This window comes from Zonotrichia albicollis, chromosome 3, assembly GCF_047830755.1.
Source record: "Zonotrichia albicollis isolate bZonAlb1 chromosome 3, bZonAlb1.hap1, whole genome shotgun sequence".
NCBI classification, from domain to species: domain Eukaryota; kingdom Metazoa; phylum Chordata; class Aves; order Passeriformes; family Passerellidae; genus Zonotrichia; species Zonotrichia albicollis.
The window spans coordinates 101,408,168-101,418,650 of NC_133821.1; positions in this window are offsets into that span (position 1 = coordinate 101,408,168).

The following is a 10,483-nucleotide window of genomic DNA, read 5'->3' on the forward strand; positions in this document are numbered from 1 at the left end:
AAACTAAGTAGACAGTGTGGTGGTTGCTCAATGTCAACAGCTCAGTTAATGAAGAAAAATTTCTTTTGTAGAAATAAGTTTCTGGACTGATTTATAAACTCAACATTAAGTGGTGCCACTTGGTAGTTGTTTGTGATGTTAAGTATTTGCACCTTGGCATGTGCTGGAGGTAAGGTAAGAGAGTCAAAGCAGGTTAACAAACAGAAAAGCACTCAAGGAGGAAATATTGCCTGAAACTATTTAAAAGCACAGTATTAGAACTGTGACCTTATTTTGTTCATGATGAATCCAAGATTGATTCATTACCCACAAATCACTAGCTGTGGGTATTTCAGAGAGGAAAAATTTGCAGCACTGCTTTAAACTGAAGATACTGAATAACTTCATTAGAGAGTGCTTGGTAGCTTTCTCCTGGTTCCTTAATTAGGGAAAACAATTTCTCTCAAATGGGTCTAGGTAAAATCAAAAATTTAATCCCCTATGAGATGCACTGGGAGGTGCAGGGGTAAAAGCTCAGCAAAACAGAGGCAGAGGATTTGATGGAGCACAGCCTGGTTAAAAACATTTGGGCAGAATTTAACCTTTTGGATAATAGTCAGACCAGTTAAATTTCTGGGTTACAGTTAAAGCTTGAAATCAGTCAGGAATAGGAGCTTATAAAGATAACCAAAGATAACACAGGGAGAGCAAAGGAAATGAAAATACCAAGAGACATTGCTGATACACCAGAGGGTTGTGTTGCTGTCCAGAGGGACCTCAACAGGCTGGAGAAATGACTGACAGGAGCTTCTTGAAACTCAGCAAAGGGAAATGCAAAGTCCTTTACCTTGTGGAAGATAACACCATGAAGCAGTACAGTCAGGGCTGTCTGACCAGAAATCAGCTCTACAGAAAAGAACCTCGGGGTTCTAGCTGACTATGAGCCAGAAATGTACCCTTATGCTGAAAATGATCATCAGTACCCTAGGGAACTGCAGGTAGAACATTATCAGCAGGTTGAGGGAGGTGATCCTTCCTTTCTTCTCAGCCCTGCTGAGGAACATCTGAAATACTGGATCCAGGTCAGGGATCCCCAGCACCTGGGAGACAGGAACATACCCAACTGAGTCCAGGACAAAGCAAAAGCAGTGCTGAGGGGACTGGAGGACCTCTCATGACTGTGGAGCTGGAATTGTTCAGCCTGAGAAGAGAAGGAATAAAGAGAAGTTTTTTCATAGTGCTCACTGGCAGGAGGAGAGGTAGCAGGAGCAAATTTAAATCCATTAAATTTCATCTTAACATAAAGAAAAAAATTATTACCTGTTGCCAAACACTGGCACAGGCTGCCCAGAGAGGTTTTGGAGCGTCCATCCCTGGAGTTATTCAGACCCTGACAGCATACAGTCCTCTAGCTGACCCTGCATTGGCCTTGATGTTGGACTCTACGATATTGAGAGACATCCCTCACAGCCTCAACTGTTCTGTGCTGCCTTTGCCCTCCTATGTGATGAGGTGAGTTCAGGAAAATGACAGACTCTCTTTTGAATGTGGAGCATTTTGTCTCATTTAAAGTGACAGATGTGCTGGACACTATGTGCCAGTCTGTGTGAGATACCCACTTCCATGAACCCGGTTTAAAAACAATATTGCAGATTATGAATGTACTAGATGATCTAATAGAAGAAATTACTGCTACCTACAAACATGGTCTAGCTCAGCTCTGCACAGTCACTATTCAAAATTAAATGACAGATCTGCAGCAGGAGTTTTTTATTTGGGATAAAGCTTTTTAATTGTTCCCTACCTATTATAGTTTTTGTATGGCAGCTAATGTCTTTATAGAATGGCAAGTAGATGAGAGATGTTGTTCTTTATTAGTAACAAAATGTATTACAAGAGATGTATATCTGCAAAGAGTTGTGTTGGGAACCTGGTGTTCCTCAGCTGTAAAGTAAGAACTCCTTGAACTACAGACTTTGGGGCATTGCGGAAATTGCAACCATTCTCCGGGGTATAATTTACATAAATTATAAAATCAAAATGGAAGGCTGAAATAAAAAGGGTAACTCATATGACGAAGAGAGATAGACAGCACTGATTTGGTTATGACAGTAACTTTTTATTTTTCTAACCAGTGTGTGACTTGGTGTTTTCTGAAATTGTTTGCAAACCATTAGCCAGATATGTAGCTAAGGGAGCAAACCATTGCATTTAGGGTTGTAAGATAACCAGCACTATTACAGCAGAAGAGTTTTTTTTCTTTTTGCACCACCAGCCCTTTGCACCACCTCCAGGAATTGCAGGCACTGAAAAAAAAATTCAGTGTTGGGGGGAGCTATGTGTGTTTAATCTTGAAAAGAGAAAGCTTAGGGGCAGCCAACTGCTGTCATCAACTTCCATCACTGAGGTTTTGAAGAAAACAGAACCAGGCTTTTCTCAGAATGCACAACAGGAAGGCAGGAGGCAATGGTCTCGGGTTGAAGCAAAAGAAATTGCAAACAAATTAAGAAAAGTACGTCCCATGTGAAGGCAGCAAGTCTGGGCTGCCCTGAAGGCTGTGGGATCTCCATCCTCAGAAATTCAAAACTCAGGCAAAGGTTCCAAACAGTCTGATGTAAACTTTGAAATGAGCAAATGAGTTCTACTTTCAGTAGTTGGACTAAATGATCCCCAAATGTCCCTTCCAACCTGAACTATAGGTTCTGCTATGTGATTTCATCTCAAATATTTATTATACACCCCAATCCAATATATTTCTTAAAATAAATCTACAAGAGACATTAGAGGAATATAATTTATTTCCTTGCTCAATCTAGTCATGAAAGAGATAAATAAGAATTATTGACTTGAGAAAAAAAGAAGAGCATAGATGTGGTTGGAGCTCTGTTCTCTGGGAGATATATTTTAATGTTCTTTCTTTGCCTTTTTTAAAATCCAAGCTCCTGGTATTTAGGCACTCTTATTTAAAACAACAATTTAGTGGGTTTTTTATTCAGTTGCCTTATATCAAGACAAGACTATAAAGCCAAGAATTATTATTTACACAAAATACAAGTCAAGAGAAAGTGGTGCACTCTATGTTCGTCACTTAGGTATTTTTATCCTTTTCTTCAAAGTGCTATTGAAACTATAAGATAAACATGTCAGACAATGATAAAATATATAAATGGGAACAAGGCATTGGATCTGAAATTTTATGGGGAAAGAATCCTTTATAATCCCAAGGCTCGTGGATAGATCAAGGCTGTAGAAATCACCTGGGAAACAATGTTTCAAAAAACACCTCCCAGGTGAGGAGGTAGTAACTCACTCGCTTGAAATCAGAGAGAAAAAATGGCTTTTACAGGCAAAACAGTCCTTTTTCTGAGAAGATGGACGATTGAAAGTGCCTCTGCTATGGCCGAGGAAAAAAATGAATGCAAGAAAATACAGTTACAGAGCATATTAGAAGATGACATCAATAATATAAATGTAGTCCGGAGTCAGTCTGGTAAATGAGAGAAATACGCTGAGAGGAAAAACACAAGAAGCTCCCAAAAGTCATGAACTTCTCTTGACTCTGGTGAATGTTTCTGTCAGTCTCTTAAGGCCTGTGGTAACTCTTGTGGAACCAAATGGAAAATTAAGCAGCGACTATTTGTTCCTTGCATTATTCAAAAACTAATAGTAATCTCCTCTGGTGTTTTATTATTGCCATAGATTAGGTTGTCTGTAGTACTAATTGAGCAGAGTCCTGCTGACTACAGAGAAAATCAAAACAGCATAACTAAATATCTGATTAATAAAAAAAACTAAATCTCTTTGTATGTGAAAGCTTTGCCTAACTTTTAAAATTGAAATTAAAAACTTGAGTTTTATGCCTTGGAGTCATTCATATCAAGAGTTGCTACTGCTTACAGATCCACCATGGGCAAATTGGAACAACTCGAGGGAGGACTCATCTGTGACAATTATGTTTTCTGTAGTGATTTAAGTCCTGTGTGCAGAAGGAGATATTCTTTCTAGTCCTTCTCCAAAGCATCCCAGTTTTCAAGGGAGTATTTGTCCAGCATATTCCTTAAAAATGGGTGAAATTTTCAACCCCAGACCTGTAGTCCCTCCAGCACCCAGCCACAGACCTGTTGTACTCATTGGCTTGAAGCTTGCAGACAGATTGCACACAGGGAAGAGGGCACACTCACAGCAGACAGCTATGGAAAAGTTTGATAAGGAAATGGGAGAGACTACAATGCTCAGGCACAAAGCCTGCCCAGGTGAGCATACTGACCTAATAACACATAGATTTCATTTGGTTATCCCCATAACCCTTTTCTCCCCACAGTCATCCCTTCCATGTTCACCTTGATGCGTCCTTTTGGTTCTTCCCCTAAATCTTATGTAATAAGTTTAAAACAGTCACACATCTCCCCTCAACTTATTGTAAGATCACTCTTCCCCCCATGACACTTTGTAATCGTGTTTTCCTTTTTCTTACCTTTTCAAAGTTGAGTCTGAACACATGACTCTTCAAGGTTATATTTGTGTGGTTCATTAAGTGGCCCATCAATCAGCCTTTTCAGGCTTCTGTATATTTGTGTGTTAGATTTATTTATTTTCCTTTTTGTTCTCCATGTCTTTCATGCTGAATAGCCATTAACCAGTTATCCTTACAAATAAACACTAAGAAAACAGAGTATTTAAGAAAAAATGACTACAGACTGCCTAGTAGATAGTAGACTGCCAGATTTCTCTCCACTAACCCAGAAGTGTGGTTTGGGAGATAATTTTTTTGAAGAAGCTCATCTCCAGCATCTCCTTCTGGCTTGAACCCCAGATAGGGATGCTGAACACAGAAGGAGTCAGGATCTTAGTCTTCAAATATGGCTGCATACCAAATTTTCTGAATTTTCTGAATACAGTTGTTGCAGGGCCCCAGCTCCTCCAGTATGGACCTGGCTTGCCGCAGGTACTCTGAGTGTGACTTGTCTCATGCAATTCACGAGGTTGGACCTTGTGATAACTCATCACTAAGCTTCCTCCATAGTGAATAAAGACAGAGGTGCAAACCCAGAAGATGAGTCATTCCTCCTTTCCTATCCACCTACCTCAGGATGAAACAAAACCCATTCTGGAAATATTTTCCTCTCTATTGACTACAGAAGAGCCAAGGCAATCAACCTTCCCTAATCAGATCACTTGCCAATAGCATGGTTGGGTGTGGTAACTTTCACCTCTCTGTGGGGAGGTGGAACTTATCCCATGATCCAGTGCTTCTTTTGTGGCTGTAATCAAACCTGCCACCCTCTGTGCCTAATGGCCTCTCTGCAGCCCCTTTTCTCTCAAAGGACTGCCTCACACAGTAGTAGGCACAGTGAGGGACACCAGCAGGAAAACCTACACACTTTCTCCTCCTTTCAAGATGTCACTCAGCTGGTCAGCAACAGGTAAGGCAACCAACTGTTCAGTGTGCTCAAAGCTACAGGAACATTTCTGATTTCTACACAAATACTGCTGTTATTGCTGGTATTATTATGCAAATAGCTGGTCTATTAGCAATATATTTTCATCCTGGAAAATGCACATATTCAAATGTCTTTAAAAGCACCAAGTGAAAGAGCAAGACTAATGAAATGGAGAAAACAATTTTCTGTAGCATGTGGTGCACTTGCATCCCAGCAAATGGCACGTTACTCCTGGGAACCTCCCACGCTCTGGTGTGTCAGTGCTTCAAGCTCCCTCTCCAGTGGGTGGAATTCCACTAAGCTCTTCCATGAGGGGTGAGCACAAGCCAAAATATCCTGAAAGGAACTATGGTTGGGAAGTCGCTCTCACTAGCCACGAAGTAGAATATTGTTGGACATTCAGGGAGAAAGCACAGCTTAAGTTGTTTGCTCTCTTCTCACAGAAAAAGAAAAAAAATCCTCTTCATTTTGTTATTTCCCTCACAAAATTTTGTGCACTTGACAATTGCTTAAAGCATTGAGGAACATTGCTACACTAAGGACCCTATTTAGTTATGAGTTGAGACATCCTAAGCATACACTTAGAAGAAAATGGAAGTAAGTGCAAAAGGTCAGCATTAGACCCTGTCATGGATAGAAGGGCAGAGAAGTGTAGGATCACCTGTACTGGAGAAGTTGGTAGAAAATATCAAGGGAAATTTGGGGAGGATGTAGAAATGGAGATGGAAGAAAGAGTGGGAACTGCCTTTGTTAAGGAAATGCTGAAACTGGATGAAGATTTATTGGGTTGAAAACGACAGGAATCAGCTGGGTAAGAAAAGTAGTACCAAAAGGAGAGCAGAGAAAAAAGGAAAGGGGTGGGACTGCAGCCTAGAAATGTGTCCCTTCATGTAGCTAATGGCTGGGAGGAGCGACAAATGCAGAGACCAAAAGCCTGAACCACAGCAAGGAGGCACAGAGGGGGAGTGGGCCTGAGGAGCTGGAAGGTCAGAGTGTCCATGGGAAGTTCAGAGATGGTTGGAGTGGACAGGACTGCAACAGTTGTGTGTTTATACTGACTGTAACATTATGAAAGTCCAGTGGTTAATCATCTTTGATCCTTATTTTTGCTTTCTTTTCCAATACCAGAATTTTTAAAAAAGATAATTTTTATCACCTCTCCCAAAAAAAGGACAAAAATATAGAGCCTTCTGAACAGGTTCCATGAATTTGGTACAAATTTGTTGTTGCTGAGATAAGAACATTTTCTTCAGGCATTTAATTGTTCATTTTTTTAATCTGTTTGTTTTGTTTTGTTCGGTTCATGTGTTTTAGTCTTCCAATACAAGCATTCTCTACTTGTAATTCACAGGATAAATTTTGTTGCAGCTTCCTCCTGCTAAACCAGGTGAAGCCTAACTTCAATAGAAGGCAGGGTTTGAGAAGACCCTGTAGTTTTGTAACTCTGAAGTAAAGCTTGAGAGCTTTGGTGTTTTCTACGCCACTTAAACTTTTTCTTTTGTGCATGCTATTTCTAAATGCTCATATTTGGGGTTTTTTTTAGGTATTGTTACAAGGGAAAGAAGCTTCCATTTATAGAAGTGGAAGGAAATGGGATTTTGGAGATCACTGCAACATCAATTTTTGCATGAACACTCCTCATGGCTAAAGCTGGGACCCTGAGAGAGCTCTTAGTACTAGCTTTGGAAAAAGCTGTTCACTGTGCTGAGCATTGCCCTGTATTGTATAAAATCCACTGGAAAACTGGATATTTGGCTCCAATTTTTGTCAGAGCTGCAGACATCAACACAAACCAATTATGTTTGCAGGCACCCTTCTTGCAAAAGGTGCACATGCCTAATCATGCTACAGGAGCCTTGGCTGAGGATTTTGGGAATTCAGCCCTTCTGCTGTTAAATACTATCCCATCTCACATCAAGTGCACCACTTCTGGCAGGGCAGCTTATGTGCTTGAGCTTAAAACTAGCTCTACAAATCTTTCAGTGTGTTGAAATTGGCAGCACAAATGTCCATATACAATGGGCTCTCTAGAAACAGAGGTTCAGAGAAGGGGAATCCAATTCATCCAGAACTTCTCTCTCTTTGGAGAACACACCTGTGGTCCTTAAGACTTCTGCCAAAATGTTGGGTGGGAGTCCTGCATTTCATGGGTGCTACCAGTTGCTTGGCTAACATTCCTCTGAACTCCAGGGAAGAAGGACTTTATTTTAAGTCATCAGCAGAACAGGTATTTTCTGAGATCTTCTTCCCATGTGAACTCCTCCTTCATAGGGGAGGAGCTCCATCCCTCTGACCAGCTTGGTAGCCTCCTCTGGACTCGGCCCAACAGGGGCATGTCCTTCTTGCGCTGGGTACCCAGGGCTGTATGCACAACTTTAGGTGAGGTTTCGTGAGGGCAGAGTAGAGAGGCAGAATCCCCTCCCTTGCCCAGCTGGTCCCACTGCTTTGGATGCAGATCAGGACACATTTGGCTTTCTGGGCTGTGAGTGCCCGTGCACCCTCAAGTCCTTCTGGGCAGGGCTGCTCTCACTCTGCTCACCCCCCGGCCCATGTTGATACTGGGAATTCCCTGGCCCTGATGCAAAGGACATTTCACACACTCTTACTGAACCTCAGGATATTCACATGGACCCATTTCTCCAGCTTGTCCAGATCCCTCTGGATGGTGTCGCATCCTTCAGGCGTGTCAACTGTGCCACTTGTGTCATCAGCTAATCTGACATCAGCATGTCTGTCTGCAGGTAAAACCTGTAATGCAAAGCCAGTTGCAGATGAGCCCCATGCATTACTGACAAACAAAGCAAAATGGCTCAGCCACGCCACCGAATGCTGCAGTGCATCACAGAGTGTGCAGACCCTGCAAACATTCATTCTGGGTCTATGCTACTTAATTTCCGCCATTTCAGAGGCAATTTTTTTTTCTTTTTCATAAATCCTTTCTGAGTTAGTCAGTGAGATAAGTCTTGTCCTTCCAGAATACTGAGGTCAGCAACACTCAGAATATTGGAAAACCAAGAAATATAGCACTGCAGTGCGCAGCCACACTGCCTTTACTCTGCTTCCTTCCTGTCCCATTAAGGCCAACTACATCCAGTGACGACGTTTCGAAAGCACTTTATGGGTTTTCTGATGGGAAATATAGTTATGATGTAATACACACAAGATGGTTTAGCATGTGGTTTAGCACAGGCAGACATTTTTGAAAGACTAAATGACTGAACATAAGGCAAACAGAGGTAGATCCTGCTCAGCACTGTGCAAGGGAAAGAATAAATATGTCTTCTGTGGATATACTGAGTGTAGTGGCTGAGTTAAGCTTATAGCAATGGTTAAGGCCATGATTTTATTTCTGCGACAATAGATGTTTGAATAGTTCTTAAAAAAAAACACCACAAAAGGACATACACAATCACAGCACAACCACATCACTGCAGTAAAACATTTTGTTGTGGAAGTTTTAGAACTATTCTTTTCAGCAGAAGATAAATATTTTCTTGAAGGGATGGATGTGCACATGCACAGATATTCTAGGGCAAAGATCTGAGATACTACACTAACAGGGGAATTGTAAAAAATACTTATGGACTGTCTTCCCCTAAATTATGTTACTGTGAGATAAATAGCAGAAGAAAATAAAGTAATGATATTAAAAACTGCATTAAACTGTGTTTTCAGCTGGTCCTTAGAGTATCCAAAGATATATGCTTTTGCAGTTATTGTTTAATTTGAGAAAAAACCCAACTCACTGACTGCAGAAGAAGTTGCTTCAAGTTACCTGGCACTTGAAACTTTTGTACTGGGGCCATAATTTCAGCACAAGTTTCAGGCTTCTCCACTCTTTCTAGCTCCACTGCCTTTTGTTCTGTCAGAGAGCATCCTGCCTGCAGGTGCAGGAGGCTCTGAGCTTGTGCAGCCTCAGGGAGGGTGAATGGCAAAGGCACCCCCTCTTCCCACTGACACCTGTTGTTTATAGTTCCCCTGCCACCTGCATCATTAATGCACCTTCCAGTGTCTTTGAAAAAAAAAAAAAAAGATGAGCTGAGGTATTGAATGTACATAAATATTCATGCATTTGTGTCAATTCAACTGTTACATGGAGGGATCCTGCACCCTTTGGAGGCCTGGGGTGGTGGGAATAACTGCATGCATCTAAAGATGTCCAAGACCTGGGGTGCTAGTGTGCATCTCCTCCTTTTTGGATTGACAGGCACCAATTTCTTTCTTGGTTTCCTGGAGCAATGGGAGGCAGTGAAGTGGGAAGCCTGGAGAAGATAGCAGGGATAGAGACACATGGCAGACAGTTTGTTTGGAGGGGGAACCTGATGAAAGCACCAGAAAGGGAGGGCAACTATAGAAAACTCAGTCAGCAGAAGACTCCTGGGTACACTGCAGTCTGCTTTGAGGCAGGATGGAATTTACATTTTCCAGCCCTGGGCACATGTTTTAACTAACACATTCTTAGAAAAACTATAGAGCAGGACTTTCTGTAGCATTTCCAGTCTGGTTGTGCCCAATTCCTCACTATCCTGCTTGAAGGTTTTTCCCAATACTTATCCTAAACTGTCTTTCTGAACAGTGAGCAGATTTCTGCTGTGCTGGAAAGGAGAACAGTGAGCATAGCTTTACCTTTTCAGTGGCTTATAAATCATTGTATCCTGTTTTCTCAAAGATCAGTCTGCTCATATTCCCATTTTCCAGAAAAAAATATCACATTTTTCTTTCCCACATAAATTACTTGTGTAAACCACTTCACATTTTTGGAGCTCACTTCTGGACTCCCTCATTTCCCTATCATTCAACTAAGTAACACTCTTCGGATGTCATGTAGTATGTATGGCTCCAAGAAGTCAGTGACCTCCACTTTAGAATCCTACAGTTATAAATGTGATCCCATCTTTCTAATTTTTAAAAATATATTCCTGAATAAAATTTCTCTTTTTTTTTCATCATTTCATCCCATTACTCCGTGTGGGTCCTTCCTGCAGTGCTGACACTCAGCCAGATACATCCTCTTATACATGGGAGCCTTCTGCCTAAATTTAGCATATTGTACTTGACTTTAT